Consider the following 27,457-nt stretch of genomic DNA (forward strand, 5'->3'; position numbering starts at 1 on the left):
ACTGTACACACATCTGAAGTTTAGATATATAATCTCTGAATTTATTGTACACTAACTGGATTTAAATTAGAAAGTATTCAGCTTGGTTCCCAAGCATACAGCCACCCAGAACTGGGAAATTTTGACTGCATGCAAGGGAAATTGGCTGGTCACTGTTATAGACAGTAAATTGATATGAAATTCCAACTGTACCTGTAAACATAAGGTAATCTAATGGCTATACAGTAGGTAATTTTCAGATTAGGAATAGTTTCAGCCAAATTCCCAAGCATGCAACCACTCAAAGATGGAACCTTAGACTGCATGCATATGAATTGAGCAAAATTCTGCCATAGGGTTTAAATTAGTAATAATTCTTGCTGTACATGCAATTCAAAGTAGTGTGTAGATTTTAAATTGTCTCTACAGCCACCTATGAGTTGGGTTGAAGCTTAGAAAATTAGGGAATAGGCTCCCAAGGCTGAAATTGTCATCCCAGGGAAGAAAATTTGGAGGATACAATAGCGCAGAAATTAATTCATGTAATTGGTGGTTTTGAGGACTGTGAAATGAACCTAGGGACAAGGAGATACCTTTCCCATGTGGCCATGGACCATACCCATCGGCCATCAGCAGCCCAAGCCAAGGGAACTGGCAGAACAGTCTCTGGGAGTGCATAAATTTTTACAAAAACCCACCCATCGGTTGGACGAGAAGCCAGCCGGTCGAGACCCGCCAGTTGGAGTGTTAATCCCAATCAGCCCCTATTTGGGCTGAACTATTCCCTGGCCCTTGTGGGTCATGTTTCCTAACTTTTACCCAAATTAACCTATGGGTAGGGGTAGTTCAGGGGCATTTCCAAGACTTTAATTGAGGTTAGTATGTGGGTTGTTGAGGGTTGTTAGGTTCAATATAGAACATATAATAAGTTATATTAGGAATTATAAATAATTAACATGATGGTACACATTGGTTTAGGAGCCTAAAAATTATCGGAGAAGGATGCGCAATTAATTTTGGGGATCTATCGTACGCTGTGATTCGGGTTTTGAGGTGAGTGGGTGTTCAACTTTATTTTACGGGATGTTTCTACATTCTTTTATTTTTTACGTGAACCATACTTGTGTGTGAATTTTGATATTGATGTTATGCATGATATTATTTTCTGATTGTGATTTAATTGAACTGGTACTCTTTTGTTATTATTGATAGTAACCTATGAATATAGAAGGATGAGGTTGTGGAATGGTTTCTAGACTGCAAAGGTAAGTGAGATAAGTTGTGGTTATGTGATTGTGAGCAGTGTATGGCTGTGGTTCTATGGATGAGGTCTATAGTTGTGCCTATGGTATTGACAGTCTGGGGCACGGTGTGGCCGAGGGGGGGAGATCTGGTACCATGGGCCCAAAGGTCAGTAGTATAGTTATGACAGTGGCTCTGATGGTCTAGGGCATGGTGTGGCCAAGGTGCATTTCAGTACCGTGGGCCTAGAGGTTAGAGCATGTGTGTTGTATGATGTGTGATGAGTGGTAATGGTTGTAACATCGACGGTTTGAGGCATGGAGTGGCCGAGGGGGGATCCGGTTCCGAGGGCTCAGAGGTTGATATAATGGCCACCGATGTATGGATTGATATGAATGCATATAGATTGCATCTGGTTAGGTTTCATAGACCCTGATGCTACACCTCTTATCAGTAGGGGTTAGGTACTAGCTAATCCCAAGGGATGGTATGTTTGTGATTCAGCACAAGTGACTAATGTGTATTCTAGGATCGTAGCTGCCCCACAGCACGGGTGATCGAGGGTTGCTGCGATCATGGTTGTATGGTGGGGTTTCTCATTAGGGGTTTGCAGGGTGACTAAGGTTCTTTCTGGGACCTGTAGGCTCCTAGCTCATAACTAGCTTGTATCGCTAGATGATCGATGGGTTTTCTAGGACCAGGGATACCACCTATGTTGCAGTAGCACTATTACCTTATCTTGGACTTAGTAATTGTTTGTTAGGTATTGTGTGATAAAAATGGACCATGAGCATCATCTAATTTGCTTGAGCATGCATTGCATCATTTTTTTTGCATGTGTTTGCATGTACACCCCTCACTGGACTTTAAAGCTCACCCCTTGTTGATTACTCTTTTTACATTGTGGAACCAGTGTTGAGGCAAGATTGGACTTCGGTAGCAGTTGTGAGGCTTGTGTTTGCGAGACACCAGGATGCTAATGGACATCACTTCTGTTATTTTAGATATTCCTTTTGATGTATATATTTATGAGATATGTAGTAAGTAAAATTGTAACCTATGGTTGTTTACAGACATGAAAATTATATAATGTAATTTATCATTTTAGTACATCACTAATGATTCTTCTATGATTTTAATAGTGTACTATGATTTTAGTTGTGATCTTAATGGTATTTATGAAATTAATATACTGCATCTATGATTCTGGAGGGATAGGCTGACTGGGTTGAGAATCTAGTGTCACATACCTTAGCCTAAATTGAGCCAGGGTGTGGCAGAATAGTATCAGAGCATGATACTATGCCTTAAATCACAAATGCACAAGATCTGAGGATATATTGGTGATGATTAGGATTAAATCTAAAAACTTCAAGATATTGCATAAGTTAGTGCACACCATAGGAGACTAGCCTATGTGCAAAAGTTCTTCACTGACAATAATTCAAAGTGGATAAATCATAAATGTAGCTGAACAAATAAAAAGTTAACAAGATAAAAATAATTGGAATTTAGATAAGTATAACTATATTATAAGTAGTGTTGAGAATGAGATTGATGTGGGTCGGTGCTATCTGCCAGATGATTGAGCAGATGACCTTTCTTTTCACAAATGTATTTCCAATTCTATATCTGTAAAGCATATTGTGTGGTCATATGGTATGCATAAATTATTTGGGAGACTAATTGATCTATTCATTTCACAAGAATTTTTCAGATGTTGAACTTACCTATCCCCAAGATGACCCACAACTGCAGGGGCACAATCACACCCAGAGGGAAAATCTTAACCCTTTGCATGAATATGAACATAAGAGTAAAGATGAGATAACATATGCATCACATGTGCCACATCCCGTAACACCTGTGATGATAACTCAGGACGTGGTTTTCATGGTCAGTAATATGATGCAAGAAGTCCAACAATAACATAAGGGTATGATGACTGAGATACTCACAACTATCTGTGCCAGAAAGACACCTATGGTACAACCCCCTGTTGTGCAGCCTACACCATCTGCTCCTACTCCTACACCACCTATTGCACCAGGAGTTCTGACTATTGCACAACCAGCTAATGGTCAGTCATCTCAGCTAGTACTAATGACACCACCTAGGCAGCATACATCAGACACAGCCAGTTGCACCAGTGTGGATAGATAACTCCAAGTTGATGGAGAATTTTTAGAAGTACTGACCCCCTGCCAGTGCTAGCTAAATGGATAGAGGGTGTCGAGAAAGCTTTTACAGTGTTGGGGATCACAAATGAACAAAAGATTTTATGTGCGAGTTATCAACTGCAGGATAAAGCACATGCTTGGCGAAAGGCCACAAGACATTTATTACTGGCTACTCATCTCAGGACGTGGTTTTCATGGTCAGTAATATGATGCAAGAAGTCCAACAATAACATAAGGGTATGATGACTGAGATACTCACAACTATCTGTGCCAGAGAGACACCTATGGTACAACCCCCTATTGTGCAGCCTACACCATTTGCTCCTACTCCTACACCACCTATTGCACCAAGAGTTCTGACTATTGCACAACCAGCTAATGGTCAGTCATCTCAGCTAGTACTAATGACACCACCTAGGCAGCATACATCAGACACATCCAGTTGCACCAGTGTGGATAGATAACTCCAAGTTGATGGAGAATTTTTAGAAGTACTGACCCCCTGCCAGTGCTAGCTAAATGGATAGAGGGTGTCGAGAAAGCTTTTACAGTGTTGGGGATCACAAATGAACAAAAGATTTTATGTGCGAGTTCTCAACTACAGGATGAAGCACATGCTTGGCGGAAGGCCACAAGACATGTATTACTGGCTACTCATCTCAACCCAAGTTGGATGCAATTTGTAGAATTTTTCTATAGGAACTACATCCCAAAGAGTGTGAGAGACAGAAAGGAGGCAGAGTTCATGGCTCTAACTTAAGGGCCAAGAATTGTTCTGAAATATCAGCAAAAGTTTGAGAAGCTGTACTATTTTGTACTAGAGCATATGAAATTAGATAAAGCCAAGGCCAAGAAGTTTGAAAAGGGTCTAAGGCCAAGGATTTGTGCATTATTAGTAGCACACCAATTGCAGACCTATGAAGAGGAGGTTCAAATGGCTAAATCTATTAAAGATAAGCAAAGAGAAAATATTCAAGCTTAGGCAGCAAGGAGAGCAGACACACCATCTGGTTGTAAACGTTTCATTAGAGTAGTTGAAGTACCTTGCCCTACTTTAGTTGCACCACAAATTAGTATACTAGAAGTTGGCCAAGCATCACAATAGCCTAGGCCAGTAGCACCAGAACCTCAGCAAATGTGTCCATAAAAGAAGTGGTGCTTTACATGTAAACAACCTGGACATAAGGCTAGATCATTTTTATAGATGAAGCAGTACTATATATGTGATCAGTTTGGGCATATAGCTAGATTGTGTCCACAGAAGAAGTTGGCAGACTCATATGTGGAACTCTCAACATCAACAACTAGTCCACCGATTCAAATGCAACAAGGTATCAAAATGCAAGAAGGCACATTCACAAATGACAGCGAAAGAGGCCAAGGCTACATCTGAGGTAGTCACATGTGTGTTGTTGATGTGGATAAAATCACATATGAAATATTGAATATCTGGTGCATCTCATTTATTTGACACTCTCATATGCCTTTTATTGGAATTTGATGCATCCTTTTGTTGTATCATTATTGTCTGCCGCTAAACTGCATAAGTTAAAGAGTTTGGAACACAAGTTGATAATCGGTATCGTGGGGATATGAGCTACCATGTTCCATCCACATACATGGATGGGATTGAATAATTCAATTGAGCAAGTTAGTTATAAAGGAGTTTGATGATTGTGTTGGACATGGAGTGGCTACGAGCCCATGGAATTTGTGTGCGATGTACAAACTTACTTCCCAAGAAGGTAATGTGAAGAAGGTTAAAAGGTGTCAGTATCAACACCTTGGCTGAAGGAGAATGTTAGGCAAGGTTGCATAGCATACCTAGACTTCATAATGACCTAAACATGAAAGCTAGACCAAATGTGTAAAACTTTGGAAAAAGAATAGAGTAGGGTCAGTAATAGGAAAAATAATATCATACAATGATTCCAGACACGATCCCTTTGCTACATCAATTGTCCTAGGTCATGAAAAGGGTAAGTATGAGTTCATTTGTAGCTACCATTGATCAGGAATGGTATTCAACGGCGACCTCGGCAGTAAGTACTAAAAAGGTAGATGAAGTAGTAAGAATGTTCTCCCTATGGAGCTGTGGTTCTACATCACCCTAAGGTGCAACGAGTTGCGAAGTTATATGTAAGGTGGTGGGAGACGAGGCATATGAGGAAAAACATGGTAAAACTAAACAGGTTACCAATGGGGATCAGACTCATAGGTTTGATCATCTTGCAGCTTCTAAGCATTGACAATAAAGGTCCCCTATTAGAATATTAGAGGAGTGAGAAGGGCAACGGCTAGATCAGCCCTACAAAATATGGTTCGAGAGAATAGCCCTGATATTTTATGTATAGCAGAGCCTATGATAGATGTATGCGACTTCCCTTGGATGTTTTTTCAATAAAATGAGATTCAATGAGAAATTCATTCATAACCGGAGGGTAGATAAAGTCCCTAATATTTGGGTTCTTTGGAAGAGGCAGGTACCCTGTTCACATTATATCAGAATCGGATCAACAGGTCACAATAAGCGTTCAATGGCAACAACAAATAGTGGTGGTTTCATTAGTGTATACGAGCTGTTTTCGAGCTTTGAGGCGAACTTTATGGACTGATTTAGCTACTGTTATGCCTCAAGGCCCTAGTTCATGCATGATTATTGCTGATTTCAATGCCACATTATAGTCTCAGGAAAGACGTGGTCTAGGATCTTTTAGCATTGGGTCTGTAACTGAATTTGGTGCAATGGTTGATGAATTTGGTGCAATGATGGAAGTGTATTCTTAGGGATGTAAGTTTACGTGGCCTAATAATAAGAGGAGGGGCAACGTTGTTGCTGCCCTGGATTTTTTTTCATGACTACAGCCAGCAAGTCCTCCCTCAGACTACGTCAGATCACTCTCCACTTTTGGTGACCTCTGAATTGAACCCTAGACTTTGTAATTCCCCTTTCAGTTTAACAAGTTCTAGATGGATCACATGGATTTTATAAAGGTGTTGGTAGGCTCTTGGCAAGAATGGATTAGGGGTTTGGGTATGCAGGTGCTGGTTGCTAAGCTGAAGAGGTTGAAAAGGTATCTCAAAACCTGGGCGAGAAATGCTTTTCCAAATTTTAAAACTATCTTGATTGAAGCAAAAAAAGTTCTTTCTGAAATTCAGGTTCAGATTGGGGAGGAGGGAATGAATGATGAGCTGTTTGCTAAGGAGAAGGAGGCTAAGTCAAATTATCAGATAGCGGTGAATAATTTTAAAAAATTATGGGGTTAGAAATCCCGAATCAGATGGATGAGATAGGGTGACAGGAACTCAAAATTTTTCCATCTTTCCACAAAAATGAGAAGGAATCGGAACACTATTAGAGCTTTGAAAAATCTTGATGGGCGGTCTGTATCTAAGCCGAACCAATTACGAGATTATATAGTGAACCACTATGAGTCTTTTCACAAGGAGTCGCCTGCTGTAGACCACCCTGATCTTCTAGATTATATAGTGTGGATAGAATGAGGCTAATCTCTTCTCCCAGGGATTCTGAGATAAAACTTAAAGTTTGGGATCTAGACCCAGATAATGCTCCAGGCCCAGATGGGTTTTTAGGAGCTTTCTTCCGAAGATGCTGGGATATTATAGGGGCTGATGTATGCCATGCTGTGAGAGATTTTTTCTTCTCTGGGATAGTTCCGAATAGTGTGAACAATCCATTCCTAGTCCTCATCCCTAAGGTTGATGGTGCATCCACCTTGGACAACTATAGACCCCTTTGCTTGGTGAATTTCTTCTGTAAGGTGATATCTAAGGTAATGGCAATAATACTGAATTGTATTCTTCCTAGGCTTATTTCTCATGAGCAGGGTGCTTTTCAAAAAAGAAAGGTAATTCAGTCCAATATAGGGGTGGCGTCAGAAATGGCTAATCTTATGTTCTCAGAAACGAGAGGAGTGGGGGTATGGGAATCAAAGTTGATATCCAGAAGGGGTATGATACAATCTTTTGGGACATTATTTTCAAAGCATTGAGAAGATTTGGATTTCTAGAGAGTGGGATAAGTTGGCTTCATCAGTTGCTGCAAAGCTCTAGGATCTTGGGTTTTGTTAATGGTGGTCCAGAAGGTTTTTTTGGTGTGGGGCAAGGCTTTCGACAAGGTGACCCTATATCCCCTATATTTTTATTATAGCTAAAGAGGTGTTGTGCAACACCCCAAATCTCACCTCTTTACATTAACTGTGAACAAGCAAGAGTAACAGTGGGGAGGCCAACACCAGCTTGGCTGGCAGCAGTAGAATGCCAGAAAGGGAAGAATGACCCAACATGCAACTGTGCATTCTGCAACAGTGCTGGAGGAATCAGCAAGAAAAGTGGGCCAGCAGGTAAAAATTTACCATTGCTAATGGTTGGTAATGATACATGATTGAATAGACTCAAAGGGGAACAAGTTTGAATCAACCGGCTAGAGAGTACTGGACATGATAGGTAGGCCTGTCATGTGAACTGAATGGTCAAATTTGGCTAAAATGGGTCCCACCTTTGGAATTTGACATGTGGACCTATTTCCATGGGTCTGTTATGATTAAATAGGTTAAATATTAAAATTTTAAAATTAAAAATCATAATTTAAAGATGTGTATATAATTGATTATAATATGATATAATTATAGATTTATATATATATTATAGAGATAGTGGAACATTCCACTAATTTGTGGGGCTATATAAGAGCCATCACCGACCACGTACACTTATTTCTCACATAACATTCACTTGGACAGCAAGAGAAAGAAAGAAGAAGAAAGAGAAGAAGAGAAGAGAAGAGAAGAAAATCAGAGAAGAAATTGAGTTGCTTGGGAACCTACAGCAAGGTTCAGCAAATAGGTAAGTAGTTCTCAAATATATGAACTTGTAATAAGGAAAAAAATCAGAAATACAAAAGGGGTATGAATAGATTATGTTGTTTGGGAAGAAATCCTGGAAATTTCAGCAAGAATTTGGTTATAAGGAGTTTTAATTTTACTATTCTTTGATGGATTAGTTGAAGGAATTTAAAATTTAGAAAATGGTTACAAGAACCATGCCTGGTTGGGACTTATGTGCGAGGATTCTCACTAAGTTTCTTAAAACAAGAAAATTACATGTGAATGAAGAGAAATCCCACCTTAATTTTTCTGTTCTAAGGTAGTAAGGATAGATACAAGATGAATTCGAGAATTGATTCTTTGCATGCAAAGTAAAATTTGTGATGAAATGCATGCTTGCAACTTTAGATTGGAGATGGATCATGGCAATTTGATGTTAATTCATACTTATGGATGGAATTTTGAGAATCTAAGGTTTCATTATGGAATTTCTGCTGAAATGGGTAATTAATCATAATTAATTAAAATTGGTTAATGTTGGGCTAATAAAGTGATGAAAATTGAAGTACTTATTCACTGTTGTGAAAATGTGATACAAAAATAGAGGATTAATGACCAAAGCAGAGGTGAAATCAGCAAGGAAAGTTGATAGAATTGAAATTCTGTAGAAAAGGCACGACCGGTGGTAGACATCTGACCGGCCGGTCGAGCCAAAGTCTCTAGCCTGTTAGGCTCCCAGAGACTGTTTTGTTCTCAGGTTTTGACGGTGAATTAGGGGTCTGAAAGAGGACCTATAAGGCTTATAGGAGAATAGTAAATGACTCTATTAGGATGTATTTGAGCTCTAAAATCTAATTAATAAATGTATATATAATTGTTGACTTTTAGGAATTCCAAATAACTGTGAGGGAACCAGTACAGCACTGGGAAGAGTGATAACTGTGTCAGATTGTCCGAGTGAGTGGGTGCCCCTCCAACCTCCTTTCTCTTGTTGTGTTTCTTAACTATTGATCATGCATTATTTGATTATGTATATGCATATGCATTTATTTTACACTTGTGATTTGATGGATGTGATGGCATGGGAAACATGAAAGGTAAGATAGGTAAAATAGGTCACGAGCAGGTGCTTATGTTTGCATATGTGATTTGGTTGATTGGTTGTGCATCATGTAGTACGATGGCCTAGGAATCATAACCCTAAGTGCTACACCCCGTGTCCATAGGGGGTTAGGTATGGACTAATCTCAACATATGTGGCTGCCTGATCAACAATACACTGTAAGTGGTATGACGTACTGTACTAGAGATAGATGTGAGATGATAGGATACGATGTACTGTAAGCCTGGTGGATATTATTATACGGAGTTACCATATAGGGGTTAGTTGTGGGACCGAGGCTCTGATGGGAACCGACTAGCTCTTGCCTACAACAAGCTTGTATTCCTAAGGCCCAACGTACAGGGTAGGGAATGCCACCTACTTTGTGTAGCACTATACCCATAGGTGATGAGACTTAGTAAAGAACTAAGAATCTGTATAAAATAAATGGACTTGTGAGCATCATCTTTATATGTGGCACATGCATTTCATATAGTTGCATGTGATTGTCTACCCCACCCCTCATTGAGCATGACCAATTCTTACCTCCTTTCCTTTGATCTATAGATGAGGAGAGTAGTCACCTAGAAATTACTCGTTCTGAGCATGATGCAATGGTTATGGATCAGTTGGTTTGTACTTAAGATTTTGATGATTTCAGTCATGGACCTGATTGCAAGTGCGATGATTGTGTTTATGGTGGACGGTATTCCTGAGATCTAATGTTTATGATCATTCTTTTGTGTACATATAGATGGTTGTATAACCCAATTTTATATGGTTTGACAGGTGGGAGAAATCTTTTTGTGTATATATATTTTAATACTTGGATTACTATAATATAAGGGATTACTGTAAGTAAATTGTGAATTATTGTACATATATTATTAGGTACCACATAGATGCACTGGGCAAGTATAAACCTTACTTGATTTTATATTATCCGCTGTAAAAAATTTCTGATCTGATTATTTATAACATATGGATGTGGTGTTGTGGACTCTCCTAGAGTAAGATTCTGGGGTAAATAGGCTGACTGGGTACAGTAAGGTATCCAGTGTCGGCATACTTGTGCCATATGGATGGCAAGGTGAGGTGTGACATGATAGGGGTGGTATCAAAGCAAACTCCAAAGTTGGAGTCTGACAACCCATAAGACTTAGGATCATCCTATCACACCCCACCTTAAAGTAGACCCAATTTACCATTAGGAATACCGGCGGTGTGAGTAAGACACATACCTGTCTTACCACCTACCAGGATCTCTGATAGCAGTACCTTAACTTATTCACAATCTCACAACACAAACCAATATAAGCAATGAAATCAGAGTATAGTAGCGGAATTTATAAAGAAAATGGGGAAAATATCTAATGGTAATATAATAGCAATAACCAAGTTATTCTGTTACATTCATCATGACATATACTATAATCTCAAAATATACAATTCACAACTATATCCAAAAGTATCAAAAGATGATATACATTCTCACGGTGCGGCGTAAGCACAGTGGTCGCAAGCACAGTCCTAGTTGTGCTCCTCCACTTTTGGCATCCACCAGTCGCTCGCACTGTACTCTGACCCAAAAGATACTGGATCACCCACCATTGGCACCACGATACCTGCATCAACATCTAAAAAGGGGTGTATACATGGGGTGAGCTTTCCAACTCGCTCAGTGAGGGGTGGGGTCAAGCACATCCAGGCAAGTCAATAGCAGTAGAAATTTATGATGCATGATTGTGGAAATTAAACACATAGTCCATGATGCTTGTGATGCAGTTCATTTATTTATTATCCACCTAACAATACAAACTATGTCTGGTAAATGCTACTACGGCACATTAGGTTGTATCCCTCATCTCGAAAATGACATCGACTATGCAGTGATACAAACCCTAGCCGTGATTAGAAGCCTTTCAGTCCCTGTATGCGTACATGGGTCACCCAGCAAACCCCTAATAACCCCCTCCTGGCAATCACGACACCGGTAACACATCGGCCACGCTAGACAGGTTCCCACCTCCTGTAATAATCACGTCGTACCATGGGAGTGGCACTTCAGAAAGGCTCATCAAACATACCACAATGGGTTATCCAACACCTCAACCACTGTTGGCAAGGGTGCATAGCATAGGGAGTGATGCCTAACCACATATATACTAAATGCCTTCATAATGATACAGTTAGTATGGATTACATGATACCAAAGAGACCTCGGCCACAAAGTGTAATCCATCTCCAAATATAGTCATAGGTACACGATACCAGTGAGACCTTGGCCATAAAGTGAAACCCAAGACCATTTACCTAATCTAGCATACAAATAGCAGTTGAGTATGGACTATGCAACATAGGCAAGACCTCGGCCACGAAGCGTATCCATTTCCAAATGTAGTCATAGGGTACATGATACCAGCGAGACCTTAGCCAGAAAGTGTAACCCGTGACTACAACTAACTCTAATACACATAATCAATGCATGAATGCATCACACATACGGAAATCACAGCACCGGTACCACCTCGGCCACGTTGGATTCCATCTCACACACACACACATCCAACATACATATGGTGATCACAGTACCGATACCACCCCGGCCACACCAAATCCCGTCATACAATTCATATCATGATCGTAAAATGGAAATTTTAATTAAATAGATAATTCTAAGCATGTGAGCAATTTAATAAGTAATAAACATTTCAAAAATAAACACAATCCATCCCTCACCTGTTTTACAATCAGTTGTGTTTGGGTTCAAGTACGACCATTGATCGATCAATTTAATTTCAGCTTCGGGGCACGTGGATGTCACTATCCTAGATACAAGGGAACCGTACATCAGTACGCATCATAAACATCAAGAGGGACCCACACAGGTCACCCCCAAAATGTACAGACACTGTCATTAGGTGACAGTACTGTCACCGAAAACAGGGCATTTCCACCAGAAATATCGGTCTTGTTTCCAGTGGAGGTGACAGAGAGCACATTAGGCTCATTTTTCCATTGGAAATAACCCACCAGAAATAGCTACGATGCTTCCTATACCATATTTCTGATGGACATAGAATGGTCCAACTCGAATTGGGGCTTTCCGATTCAGGCCCGATTGCTGGGATTTGTTCCGTGGAGTTTGTAGGGGATGTTTCTAGCATCATTCTAAGCCAAGAAAATTCCATTTCCATTGAGCCGTTTGGGAGATTCGTTGATTGAACGATCAAAACCCTAGTTGGTCTTTTGGCATTACATTTTACCGGAGCTCACCGGGCTTGGTTCGAGCTCGGCAACAACACTGGGAGGCTAAAACACCCAACCCACAACCTTGACATAGTTTGTACATCAAGATTCTACCCATACCTAGCTTTGCCTAGGTCAAAATGAAGAGAGAGAGTGGCATGGGAGGTTGTACTTACCTCCGGCAGTGATTTCAGCAACAAGGCGGCAACTGGCACTAAGGTAGGCCTTCAATCCACTTTTCCTTCCTCTTCTTCTTCCTTCTTCTCTTCTTTCTCTCCTCTCCTACATTGGGCACAAGGGAAAATAGGAAATGAATCCTCATTTCCCAACTTATAGCTTAAGTTGGCCCTTAGGGTCCGTTTGGTTTTAGCCTCTTTTGAACCAATCGGGTTAAAACGAGTTTCAGGGCATGAGGACCCACACAATTGGGTCCATAAGGTGTTCACATCAAAAAGAAGATGTGGAGGATGATTTGGGATCATTCGGAACCATTTACAATGCGAGTGGCAGGACCATGGGCATCGGAACCTCGACAGTAGCCAATGTACCCATCAGAAACAGGCACCGGATTCATGCCCAGGCTGCTTCTGGTGGCATATTTCTAGTGGTCAAGACAGTAGGCTATCTTGACAACTTGCTGTCCCAGGGTTGGTCTCGCACGAGTGGTTACCTTCAGACATGTCCAATGCTTTTTGGCAATTATGATGAGTGCCAAAAATCAAGTGTGAGGAGTCGAGTCACTTACCATCTAGGATCGAAAGGTATGTGATGAGCACATTTATGTGTGAAATCTAGGATAGTAAAACATGCATTTTACATATTTAGAATAGAGCTACCTTGGGTTTTACTCTCTTTTTGCAGGTTTTATATTTTCAAGGCCTTGAGGATTATCGGGCGCTATATCTTCAATTTTACACGTAAAGAGGTCCTATTTCTTTCCATGGTTGCGAAGAGGACGAAATTCTGAGCAAGATGAACGTGTTCAATTAAAAGTACACATTCGTTTGGTCACCCATACAAATGATTATTCTTTTCAGGCCAGAAAAAGAATAATGGATCAGAACTGAACCGAGATGCAGAACCAGCCCGTTTGCAATTGTCTCAGAGGTACAAGGAATACTCCAAATGCCAACAAGGATCGATGGACCACATCCTTAAGTGATTGAAGATTTGTTTTTGGTAACAACAACTACCTAGTGTAGTTGGTGAGCTATGGTGTACAAAATTCCCTTGCTCACCAAGAGGTCTCAAGTTAGAATCTCATGGTTGTTTTTTTTAGCGAATTTTGTTGAAGATTTCCTGCTTTTCACTCACTTAAAGTACTAAGGGCATGGAGGGGATTTCCACATCAAATTAGAAGCAAGGAAAATTGTGGAAGCAAGAAGAGAAGAAAAAAAAAAGAAAGAAAAAAAAAGGGAGAACCGAAGATTGTCCAAATCTTCTCTCTCCTCCACATCATCACCAAAATATTGTCCAAATCACACAAAGCAAGAAGGAAATCATCCCTTGGAGGGAGAAAAAGAAGAAAAATAAATTAAGAAAAGAAAAGGGGAAATAAAATAAGCAAAAAATTATAGGAAATTTCTTAAAGTTTATTTCTCTCTTCTCTCTCCTCCATCTTAGCACTTTTGGTCTCAAAAGATCTCACAATCAATTGTGGGTTTCTCTCTTTTAGGAAAGAGAAAATTGTTACCCTACCTCCCCATTCCCTATAAATACAACTCATGTAAGAGGAGGGGAGACAATTCATTTTTCTTCTAGTTTTTTTAGTTGCTCTCTCTTTCTCTTGCTCTCTCTTTCGTTTTAGTTCTTCTTTATCTTTTCTTTAATCACTTCTGTAATAGTTTTTTTTATTTCAATTAATGCAAGCACTCTTTTATTTTTATTCAGCCCTTTTATGTTTACGATTTATGCAATTGAGTTGTAATTTTTTAAGTTATAGTTCTAGGCTTAGATCTAGGTGACAAGATCACAAGCCAGGGAGCAATTTTTTTTTTCAAGATTTGTTTTCTCTAGTACTAGAAATTTCAGATCTGGTTTGTTCCAGATCTGGTTTTTAGTAGTGGTAGTATCTCAAATCGATCAAGTTTTCAGTTCAAGGGTTGAAGTTCAAGTAAGTAGGCTCCTTCAATAGTCTTCTCTCCCCCCTCTCATACCCTCTTCTGACTATCCTTTCTTTCTTAATTTAGGATTTTAATTTCAGTCGTTATATTATTGCTATCCCTTTCCCCCAAGGTTCATGGCTAGTGTATGTGTTGGCTTTGCCCCTCTTAGCCATAGAACCATTATTTTATTATTTTTATTTTAATTGCCTCCCTTTCCCTAAAGCCAAGTAGAGTAACCCTTGTAAGAGTGACTCTCTGGTCAAGTAGGGAAGCTCATATTATGATGCATCCCTCGGGCTAAGTAGAGAAACCTACTTGTGAGTCTCTCTCTAGCTTTCTCCCCTTTCTTTAACTTTATTTTTATTTCAACATTTTTTTCCTTTATTGTTTTTTTTTTAATTGTGTGGATTGTTTATTTTCAGTTATTTATTTATTTAATTTTAATTGCATGGCTTGCGTCTTTAAATTCTTAGATGACGAATGGTTAGGACGTTATTTTAGATACATATGTTTAGGACGGTAATTAGAATTAGATCACAATCATTAATCGGTTCACTTTCGCATTATTAAAAGAAATAAAAAATAAAGTGGCTGCCCTCCCTGTGTTCGACCAGTAGCTACACTGATCCGTACGCTTGCGGTTACATTTTAAATTTCAAACAAGTTTTTGGCGCCGTTGCCGGGGAGACAGTTCCATGTTATTTTTCACTTTCTTTTGGTAAATCGGAGTGCTTTGTTTGCTTTGTTTTATATTTTTTCTTTTCTTTTATTGAATTCCTGAGAAGAACAACTTGCAATAATAGTTGTATCAGTGGAGGTCGTCATGCCTCACAGTATGATAAAGACAGGTTTCGCCCTGTAGCAGTACCTCAGGAATTGACCTGAGCAACCCCAGATCCCTGCCGGTAAGCTCCCAAAAAGCCAAAATAATAATAATAATAAATAAAAATCATAAAAAATCAAAAATTCATAAAAAAAAATTTTGCTATCCATTCTTTTGTGCTTGTCTTACTTTAGTTGTGGGTAGTTTTCTGTTGCATGAGTGTTAAGTGGGTACGTAATACTAAGAATCAATTAGAAAGAAGAGATCCAACAAGTACTGACTCAATACGTTTGCTCTCTTTAAAACCCTTCAATATGGGAGACCAACAGTAAAACCCTTCACCTAAATCTCTGAAAGATAGGTTCTACCCTGCTAAAATAGCCCAACCTTCCTGCATAGTTCTACCACAAGCCCAGGGCAATAATTTTGAACTCAAATCTCAATACATCACTATGTTGCCCCACTTCCATGGGTTGACCTCTGAGGATGCATACCTATTTCTAAGGGAATTTGAAGAGGTATGTGTTCTAATTAAGATCCAACAGCTTTCTGATGATGCTGTTAAGCTTAGGTTTATCACTTTTGCATTGAAAGACCAAGCTAAGAAGTGGTTGTATGGGTTACCCACAAATTCCATAACCTCATGGGAACAGTTCACAGTTGTCTTCCTTAAGAATTTTTTCCCAACTCACAAGACCAATAAGCTTAGAAGTGATATCCTTCAGTTTAGGCAAAAGCCTAGTGAGTCATTTTCCAAACTTATAGAGAGATTCAAGGATCTACTCCAAGAATGCCCTCACCATGGCCTAGACCTATGGCATTTATGTGAAATAATTTATGAGGGTATTGATTACCTAACTAAACAAATGATAGAGTCTATGTGCCCTGAGGGATTCACATCCTTTACAGATGAAGGAAAGGCATGGGAATTCATACTTGACTTAGCTGACAAAACTCCGTGAGTGGGAATCAACCCAAGAGAGTGAAAGAACCATAGGAGAAAAAGGATATTTTGTGGATGGGATAGTAGCCAAGGAAGCCCATTTGGATAGCCTAATCAAGAGAATTGAGGCTATTGTTCCTAGAGAGCCATCATCAGTCAATTTGGTTAAGATTTGTGCTTGGTGCCAATCCCCTGGACATGTCATAGAAGAATGCCCCAACACCTCTGGGGGCACTTCTAATGATAGTGTTAATGCCTTATACCAGAATAATCCATATAGTAACACCTACAATCCAGGATGGAGAAATCACCCAAATTTCTCTTGGAATCAGGGCAACCAAGCAGGACCTTCCAATTTCTATAATCAATGTCAACTTGGACCCCAAAGGCCTCCCTTTGCACAACAATCTTTTTCCCAAAATACTTTTCCTAGGTCAAATGTAGGACCTCAGGCTAGTTTTCCTAGGGCCCCTCTCCTATCATCTTATCAGCAACCCCCAGGGTTTACTAACATTGGAGAGGCAAGTAGAATAAGTGACTTGAAAAAAAATATGGCCCTCCTCATGACAAGCCATCAAAATCTTACGAGAAAACTCACTCAAGTTGTCTCAATTATGCGTGAGAGGGAGAAAGGAATTTTACCCAGTCAACCAGAGCCTAACCCTATGCATCATCAGCCTGTTAGTTCACAAACATCAACTAATGCACCATTGAATATAGTATAAGGTCAGACCCAACAAGAGCCCTCTAACCAATGTAATGTTGTTTATACCCTTAGGAGTGGTAGAGAGTACCAACAAAGCGTTCCTAACTCTTCCTCATCTATTACTCCTATTAACTCTCCTTCAGTTGAGGACACAAGTGTGCCTCTTGTTTCAGGTTCGTTTGATGAACCTAAAGATTTTTCTGAAACTAAAGATGATTTGGTTGAGGAAACCAAAAATGATTCTTCTGAACAGGGACAAATCCCTAACAGTCCTTATGTTCATCCTGTCCCATTTCCTAATCGCTTGGTAAACAAAAAGAAGATTGCTTCCATGGATAAAATTTTAGAAGTCTTCAAAAAGGTAGAAGTGAACATCCCTCTTTTGGATGCCATATCCTAGATCCCCGCGTATGCAAAGGTACTGAAAGATTTGTGTACTCACAAACGTATCACTAGTGTGCCCAAAAAGGCGTTCTTGGCAGGTAACATTAGTTCCATAATTACTCAGCCTATATCAGCCAAGTATAAGGATCCAGGGAACCCTACCATATCTTGTGTCATAGGCAACACCTACATTGAGCATGCCTTACTTGACCTTGGCGCAAGTGTGAATCTTTTACCTTACCATGTGTACAAGCAACTAGGATTGGGAGAATTGAAAGCCACTGGAACTACTCTTCAGTTGGCAGATAGGTCTGTTAAGATTCCTAAAGGGATGGTTGAGGATGTCTTACTAAAGGTGGGGAAATTTATTTTCCCTGTTGATTTCATTGTGTTAGATACTAAGCCCTTCTCAACCAAGGATGAGATCCCAATAATTCTAGGAAGACCATTCTTAGCTACCAGTAATGCATTAATCAATTGCCGGAATGGTTTCCTAAGATTATCTTTTGGTAACCAAACTGTTGAGTTTAACATGTTTAGGATTGGCAAGCAACCACATATGGAAGAAGAGATCAATAAGCTTGAGGATTTTCTGGATCTTTCTGATAATTTAGTTACCAACTTTGATATTGATTTTGATTCAGAATTCCAAGAGTGTATGGATGAGTTGGATGATGGCAGTGAAAATTTCTTTTCTGAAGTCTTGAGTCTTCACACACTCGTGAAGCCCTTAGGACCCCTTTCCAATTCCATTCCCAAACCTTCCATAGTTGAGCCCCCTAAGCTAGATCTTAAGGAGTTGCCATCTAATTTGAGGTATGCTTTCCTAGGGCCTGACCAGACTCTTCCTATAATAATTTCTTCAAATTTGACGTCTAGCCAGGAAGAGGAGTTACTTAAAGTGTTAAAAGATAATAAGGAAGCCCTAGGTTGGACCATGGCTGATATCAAGGGTATAAACCCTTCTATTGTAGAACATCATATACATCTTATGGAGGATTCCAAACCATCCACGGAACCCCAAAGAAGAGCTAACCCAGTGATGATGGAAGCTATTAAGAAAGAGATCCTAAAGTGCTTGGATCATGGAATAATTTATTCCATTTCTGACAGCCAATGGGTAAGCCCAGTTCACGTAGTGCCTAAGAAGTCTGGTGTGACTGTAGTTCCTAATGTCAATAATGAGTTGATCCCTACCCGTGTCCAAACAAGATGGCGTGTGTGCATAGACTACAGGAAACTTAATGCGGCAACCTGGAAGGACCACTTCCCATTGCCATTTATTGACAAGATGTTAGAGAGGTTAGCCGGACAAGAATACTATTGTTTTCTTGATGGATATTCTGCTATAACCAAATCCCAATTGCTTTAGAGGACCAACATAAGACCACTTTTACATGCCCATATGGAACATTTGCTTACAGGCGTATGCCCTTTGGGCTTTGCAATGCCCCTGCTACATTCCAACGATGCATGATGAGCATTTTTTCTGACATGGTCGAAAAATTCTTAAAAGTATTTATGGATGACTTTTCAATTCATGGGAATTCCTATTCTGAATGTCTTCATCATCTTTCCCTAATTTTGAAAAGGTGCATATCTAAGAATTTGGTTTTGAATTGGGAGAAATGCCATTTTATGGTTAAATCTGGTATTGTTTTAGGCCATGTAATATTCAAAGAGGGAATTAAGATAGATAGAGCCAAAGTGGATTTAATTGATAATTTACCACCTCCTCAATCTGTTAAGGATGTTCGGTCCTTTCTAGGGCATGCAGGCTTCTACAGAAGGTTTATTAAGAACTTTAGTCAGTTAGCCTGACCTCTCACTTCATTACTTGCCAAAGATCAAACTTTTGAGTTTTCCAAAGAGTGCCTAGAATCCTTCAAACAACTTAAGAAGGAGTTAACCAATGCACTCATTGTTCAACCACCTGTTTGGACTTAACCTTTTGAACTGATGTGTGATGCTTCGGATTTTTCCATAGGAGCAGTTTTGGGTCAAAGGATTAATAAGTTGCCCACTGTCATTTACTATGCTAGTAGGACCTTAAATAATGCACAACTCAATTATACAACCACTGAAAAAGAATTTTTAGCTGTTATGTTTGCATTAGAAATGTTTCGGTCTTACTTAGTTGGTTCACATGTGGTGGTGTATACTGATCATTCTGCCCTCAGATACCTAGTTCAGAAGAAGGATGCCAAAGCCCGTCTCATTAGGTGGGTTTTACTTTTGCAAGAGTTTGATTTAGAAATTAGGGATAAGAAAGGAGTTGAAAACCTAGTTGCAGACCATTTATCCCGGCTTCCCAATTCCTTGACTGTTGATTCTCTAGTCAATGAGAACTTTCCAAATGAACAATTATTTGCAATGTCCAGTGAACCATGGTTTGCTGACATTGTCAACTTCTTAGTTTCAGATGTGACTCCGGATCACCGGTCCACCCAAGATAAGTATAGGTTTCATTCCCAAGTTAAGCACTTTTTCTAGGATGATCCTTATTTGTTTAAGATATGTCCGGATCAGATTATCCGACGATGTGTTCCTGATCATGAGCAACATTCCATTCTCTCTTTTTGTCATAATCATGCATGTGGTGGACACTTTGGACCTAAGAAGATTGCCGCAAAGGTTCTCCAATGCGGATTTTATTGGCCCACTCTTTTAGAGATGCTTTTGATTTTTGTAAGGCTTGCACTGCCTGCCAGTCTTTTAGCCGTTTCAATAGAAGGAACATGATGCCCCTCAACCCTATTTTGGTAGTTGAGATCTTTGATGTTTGGGGCATAGATTTTATGGGATCATTCCCTAATTCCTTTGGGTATTTGTACATACTTTTGGCCGTTGATTATGTTTCTAAATGGATAGAGGCCATACCTTGTAAATCTAATGGCCACAAAGTGGTGGTCCAGTTTCTCAAAGAGAACATTTTTTCCCGCTTTGGTGCACCACGTGCAATAATTAGTGATAGGGGTACTCATTTTTGTAATCGGCCTTTTGAGGCCCTAATGAAAAAATATGGGATCACCCATAAGTTATCTACCCCTTATCACCCCCAAACTAGTGGCCAAGTGGAGGTGTCTAATAGGAAGATCAAACAAATCTTGGAGAAAACTGTTAATCCCAACCGTAAGGATTGGTCCCTTAGGCTCATTGATGCCTTGTGGGCCCATCGGACTGCATTCAAGACTGACCTTGGTCAGTCTCCCTACCGTTTGGTGTATGGGAAAGCTTGTCACTTACCAGTTGAGGTAGAGCATAAGGCCTTTTGGGCCATCAAGAAGCTCAAATTTAATTTGTCTGATGCGGGAATTCATCGTAGGCTCCAACTATCTGAGTTGGAGGAACTTAGGAATGATGCTTATGAAAGTTCTAGGATTTACAAGGAAAAGACCAAAGCTTTCCATGATAAGCACATTCTGTGCAAATATTTTGCAACTGGTGATAAGGTCTTATTATACAACTCTCGATTGTATCTTTTTCCTAGTAAACTTAGATCCCGATGGGATGGCCCGTTTATTATCTATAATGTATATCCCCATGGGGCTGTGAAGATTTTGAATCCAGGAATAGGGGTAATTTCGAAGGTTAATGGTCAGCGTTTGAAATCGTTCCTCGAGTTTCCTAATACTAGTAGTGAAGAGGTCATGGATCTCCATGAACCTCTTTACACTGATGACTAACTTTTAATCAGGTATGACCCCCTTGCATTGTCTTTGCTTTTAATTCTTTCTATGCATTGAGGACATTGCATGACTTAAGTGTGGGGGAGGGAAATCAGTTTTTGTTTTTTTCACTTTGTTTTGTTTGTTTCTCTTTTTATTTTTGAGCTTGCTAAGGATGAAGTCCTACTTTGGCTTTTGGCTAATGATCAGACCATTCGGTTGCTTGATATATGAAAATAAAAGTTTTGATTAAGGTACCCATTTTGAAAGTATAAAAACCCTGTTGAGAAGAAAGAAACAAGCCTGTGTCTTGAGATGGGACTTTCATTTGAAAAATAAGAGACCCCTGTTTTATGGTGATGGACCATATGTAAGTCTGTGGGTTCCTTGTACTTTTGATTTGGAATTGAGATTTTCTTTTTAATTTGGCATGGGTTGACAAATGCACAATTTTAAATGAAATGTGAAATGTGGTATAAAGAAGAATAAGAGTTGATTCCCTTGGAACTAGACAGGGCATTGCGCCTCAGGAAGCATGGTATTTTGATCGAAATTCCTAGGGAGGAAACTTCTGAAAGAACTCTAGCATCACTATCTTTGTGGGCATATGCAAAAAGCGAAGCTACATAGTAACTTGGGTGTCTGGTGTTTGCTCCACCATGTCATTCAGGCCAAAAGTAGTGGAGTAGAATAGAGTTTATTAAGCAAAAAAAAAAAAAAAAAAAAAAAAAAAAAAAATATCATTAATGCTTGGTAACATGTTTGGTCAAAAATACTCCAATGCCTTAGTCATTGGTTCCCTATTTCTTCACAAGTGGTTTTGCCCTAAGATAAGGATGTTTTGGAAGAGACGAGGTGAGTTCCAAATTAAGAAATATGCTAGTGCCTGGAATTGATAAAGGGTAATAAAAGTTCAAGTGTGGGGGTCCTTTGTAGAGAAATTATCTTTGCTCCGGTTCGGTATGAGCCTTACCTTTAGCCAAGATTGGGATTTGTTTATTCTAAATTTTGGGTGTATATTCACTGCAAACACCCACGAGACACAACTCGTCCACTAGGGTAACCTAGTGGTTTAAAGACTTGTTGTACATGCTAAGTGCAACCATGATTCCTACGAAAGTGAGTTAGGTTTTTTGTTTTTATTCTTTTTCTTTTTGTTTTGCTCGAGGATTAGCAAAGTCTAAGTGTGGGGGAATTCTGATGAGCACATTTATGTGTGAAATCTAGGGTAGTAAAACATGCATTTTACATATTTAGAATGGAGCTACCTTGGGTTTTACTCTCTTTTTGCAGGTTTTATATTTTCAAGGCCTTAAGGATTATCGGGCGCTATATCTTCAATTTTACACATAAAGAGATCCTATTTCTTTCTATGGTTGCAAAGAGGACAAAATTCTGAGTAAGATGGATGTGTTCAATTAAAAGTACACATTCGTTTGGTCACCCGTACAAATGATTATTCTTTTCAGGCCAGAAAAAGAATAATGGATCAGAACTGAACCGAGATGCAGAACCAGCCCGTTTGCAATTGTCTCAGAGGTACAAGGAATACTTCAAATGCCAACAAGGATCGATGGACCACATCCTTAAGTGATTGAAGATTTTTTTTGGTAACAACAACTACCTAGTGTAGTTGGTGAGCTATGGTGTACAAAATTCCCTTGTTCACCAAGAGGTCTCAAGTTCGAATCTCATGGTTGTTTTTTTTAGAGAATTTTGTTGAAGATTTCCTGCTTTTCACTCACTTAAAGCACTAAGGGCATGGAGGGGATTTCCACATCAAATTAGAAGCAAGGAAAATCGTGGAAGCAAGAAGAGAAGAAAAAAAAAGAAAGAAAAAAAAGGGAGAACCAAAGATTGTCCAAATCTTCTCTCTCCTCCACATCATCACCAAAATATTGTCCAAATCACACAAAGCAAGAAGAAAATCGTCCCTAGGAGAGAGAAAAAGAAGAAAAATAAATTAGAAAAAAAAAGGGGAAAGAAAATAAGCAAAAAATTATAGGAAATTTCTCAAAATTTATTTCTCTCTTCTCTCTCCTCCACCTTAGCACTTTTGGTCTCAAAAGATCTCACAATCAATTGTGGGTTTCTCTCTTTTAGGAAAGAAAAAATTGTTACTCTACCTCCCCATTCCCTATAAATACAATTCATGTAAGAGGAGGGAAGACAATTCATTCTTCTTCTAGTTTTTTTTTAGTTGCTCTCTCTTTCTCTTGCTCTCTCTTTAGTTCTAGTTCTTCTCTATTTTTGCTTTAATCACTTTTATAATAGTTTTTTATGTCAATTAATGCAAGCACTCTTTTATTTTTATTCAGCCTTTTTATGTTTATGATTTATGCAATTGAGTTGTAATTTTTTAAGTTATAGTTCTAGGCTTAGATCTAGGTGACAAGATCACGAGCCGTGGAGCAATTTTTTTTTCAAGTTCAAGCATTGATTCAAGTAAGTAGGCTCCTTCAGTAGTTTTCTCTTCCCCCTCTCATTCCCTCTTCTGACTACCATTTCTTTCTTAATTTAGGATTTTTATTTTCAGTCGTTACATTATGGCTATCCCTTTCCCCCAAGGTTCATGGCTAGTGTATGTGTTGGCTTTGCCCCTCCTAGCCATAGAACCATCAATTTATTGCTTTTATTTTAATCGTCTCCCTTTCCCTAAAGCCAAGTAGAGAAACCCTTGTAAGAGTGACTCTCTGGTCAAGTAGGGAAGCTCGCATCCCTCGGACTAAGTGGAGAAACCTACTTGTGAGTCTCTCTCTAGCTTTATCCCCTTTCTTTTACTTTATTTTTATTTCAGAATTTTTTTCCTTTATTTATTTATTTATTTTTTTAATTGTGTGGGTTGTTTATTTTCAGTTATTTATTTATTTAATTTTAATTGCGTGGCTTACGTCTTTAAATTCTTAGATGACGAATGGTTAGGACGTTATTTTAGATACATATGTTTAGGACGGTAATTAGAATTAGATCACAATCATTAATCGGTTCAATTTCGCATTATTAAAAGAAATAAAAAATAAATAAAATGGCTGCTCTCCCTGTGTTCGACCCGTAGCTACACTGATCCGTACGCTTGCGGTTACATTTTAAATCTCAAACAAAAACCAAAGAAAATTATTCTAAAGGGGGGAGGAATAAACCCAAGAGACCCAAATACTATTATGCTTGGTAGCAATCTTCTAGATGAGCTTAAGAATATTGGTTGAATTGATATCTTTGATCTTGTGAAGACACAGACCACCCTCAAATTTAGGAAGATAGAATTTGTCCCAGCTTAAAGGGTGGAGGAATTTAGAGGAGTCAAAACCCTTACAAAGGAAAGAAGAGAGGAGGGATTCAACGGACTTAGAGGTGGTAGCAAGGAGGCCGAAGACACCCGACTAGTAGAGGGACAGTGATTAGAGAACTAATCTAATGAGAACCAAACTACCAATGTAGGAGAGGAGCTTGCCTTTCCAAAGATAAAGCCTCTTTCTGATCTGATCAAGAATAAGGGAGCAATGGTGGGCGGAAAGCCTAGAGGGAATCAAAGGAAGGCCTAGATACTTGACTAGGAGGGATCCAAGGGAGAATCCCGTGAGCTGAAGGAGGTTAGCCTGGTAGGGATCAAAGACTCCTGGGAGAGAAAGAGGCTAGATTTAAGGATGTTGATTTTAAGGCCAGAGAGGGATTCAAAGAGGCGGAGGGAGGACATGACGGAGGAGATGGAGATAAGGTCAGCCTTCAAGAAGATCATGAGGTCATCCGCGAAGGCAAGATGGGTAAGCATAAGAGCTTTACATTTGGGAATGTGGGAGATGAGGTGTTGATCATTGAAGGCCTGGATGGAGCGAGAGAGGACTTCAAGGGCAAGGGAGAAGAGGAAGGGGGAGAGAGGCAGCCTAGACGGATGCCCACAAAGGAGGAGAAGTAGCCCGCAGGACTACCATTGACCAAGACAGAGAAGGGGGAAGAGATACAAGAATGTATCTATTGAACAAAGGATGGGGGGAAGGACATGTGTAGAAGGACCTGGTCAATGAAATCCCAATGGATAGAATCAAAGGCCTTGTGGATGTCAATTTTGAGGAGGGCCGCCAAGGAGTGAGACTTTCTATCAAACCCTCTGATAATTTCATGACAAAGCATGATATTGTCAGTGATACTCCTATCAACAATGAATACTAATTGGTTGGGTTATGTTTCTGGTTATGTTATTAACTTCATATCAGAAGATTACATTCATCTAAGTTGTTGGTCTATTGTTATCAAGTTTTCTTCAATTCTGGTCATTTTTATATCACTGTGGTTCTGGTTTAATCTAAGTATCTGAAACTTAGTTCCTTAGGCTACTAGAAACCCATCACCTCCATCCAACCATAATGAAGTCTTTGCATCAGCTACACTCTTTTCTTAAGTTTAAATGTGTTTTGATGAATATTTGTGTGTCATTTGCCACATGTACAAAATAAACAAAATTAAGTTCGACGATCTTTGACAAGTTTTTATTCGCTCAAGAAACAAGTGTTGTTATACCATATCTATCATCCAACTTATTAATAACTTGATTGAATCAAAAGACCAAGGTCAGAGTTTGTGGCCAAAAATGACCAAGAAACCTAGATATGTACTATTTATGTGTTTTATTTTTCTCAATACCTAGATATGTACTATTTATGTGTTTTATTTTTCTCAATATCTAGATATGTACTATTTCTGTGTTTTATTTTTCTCAAATTAAAATATACAATACGTAAAGGAAGGAAATGGGAGCACTACGCCATTGTCTGGCCTGTTAAATTCCTAGGAGATTCCTATGCTTCGAACCCTCTCGTCCCCCCAACAATCACTGATGTGTTTTGACAACATTGTAGAGCAGTTCAAGACCTGGAAGGAGCAAGCCATTCAAGTTACAAAAGTGGCTTAACATTTCATTATCATCCTAAAGTCTAAATGCCATGTGTAACTGATGCAGATTAATTACTAAAATAGGCTTGTTTTATTAGGAATAAGCTTAGGGTTGGGTTCCATACATGTTGGGCCTTTGATCCTATGTGTTTTGAGTGTAATAGACCACTTTTATGGGTCTAAAAGTGGAGTTGTAAGGCTGAGTACGGGATTACTAGTTAATTTCCCTTTTTATTAGTTTCCTTTTTAGTTGGGTTTGATTTGAGTTATATTTGTTTCCTTAGGAGTCAAGTTATTAATTGAGTCGAGTCATTAGTAGTTAGTTTCCTTTTTCAACTAGTTTCGAATTTAAGTTAGTTTCTAATTTTAGTTTTCAGTAACTATTGTATCAGGAGAATATTTGGTTTCTATTTTGAGGAACCTTCTATTTTGTAATTCCCTCCCCCATCACTATTATAAATAAAGAGAATGCTCATTAGTGTGCTTTGTGTGTGATCAAAGTGATGTACTGGCGTTTGATCCGGTGACTCTTTGCAGCGTGAAGTCCAAGAGGTTCCTTTCAAGTGTTCTTTTCCTTTCTTCTTCAAGACCCTACTACTGCCCTACTGTTAGAGGTATTTGTATCAGTCCTTATTCTCAGTTCTGTCCAGCGATAGGCAATCCTGTGAAGAGACTTCAACTTCTGCCCAGGCCTATCCCAAGGTCAGTTTTGGCTGAGATTTTAACCTAAGGTTCTACCCATACAAAGGGAACTCGATCCAGAATTGAGGCCCTTCCAACCTCAGGTTGCTGAGTTATCAAAGATTTCCCTATTCTGGCCGATTCTGGTTAGTTCAGATTCTACCCACTGAAATTGATAGATCTGGTTCTGTCCTCTGTTTCTGTGGAGTTTATTATTGTTTGTAGACTGTTAGGATTCTATTCCTACTGTTGGTTAACCCTATTATTTGGTGTATCATCTGATCTCATAAGTTCCAGCTTCTGGGTTTCGAAATTCTGATTTACAAAAATCTATTTCTCCCTTTATTCTGGTCTATTGGTTGCTGCCTATCTTTGGGTAATTATTGGTTGTTCTTTGATTAAAAGTTCCTACAGTTGAGACTTGGCTAGACTCCCTATCCTAGTCTACATTAGTAACGAAAACCAAAATATTCTAGAACAGAAAAGGCACTGGATCTGATCTTCAGAAGACGGTTTCTTTTTACATTTTATTTAGGAATATGGAAAAAGGTTGCAGAACATAAGGGGAGTGATAATTTCCATTGCCGGATTTTATTTTATTTTTTTTGGGGGGGAGGGGGGGGTGGGGGAGAACTAAAGTAGAGTTGGATTTAATCTTCTT

At 39.2% G+C, this 27,457-nt stretch overlaps 1 protein-coding gene and 1 non-coding gene across 4 annotated transcripts in view; both read right to left on the reverse strand.

Moving 5' to 3' along the window:
• Positions 1–27,457, reverse strand: part of LOC122071081 (beta-glucosidase BoGH3B-like) — a 65,383-nt gene that overhangs the window by 30,187 nt on the left and 7,739 nt on the right. The gene's annotated exons all lie outside the window — the stretch shown is intronic.
• LOC122071085 lies at positions 16,229–16,335 on the reverse strand. The gene has a single exon (XR_006138052.1). It is a non-coding gene; the product is annotated as a small nucleolar RNA R71 (small nucleolar RNA).

Source organism: Macadamia integrifolia, unplaced genomic scaffold (assembly GCF_013358625.1).
Source record: "Macadamia integrifolia cultivar HAES 741 unplaced genomic scaffold, SCU_Mint_v3 scaffold_187A, whole genome shotgun sequence".
NCBI lineage: Eukaryota > Viridiplantae > Streptophyta > Magnoliopsida > Proteales > Proteaceae > Macadamia > Macadamia integrifolia.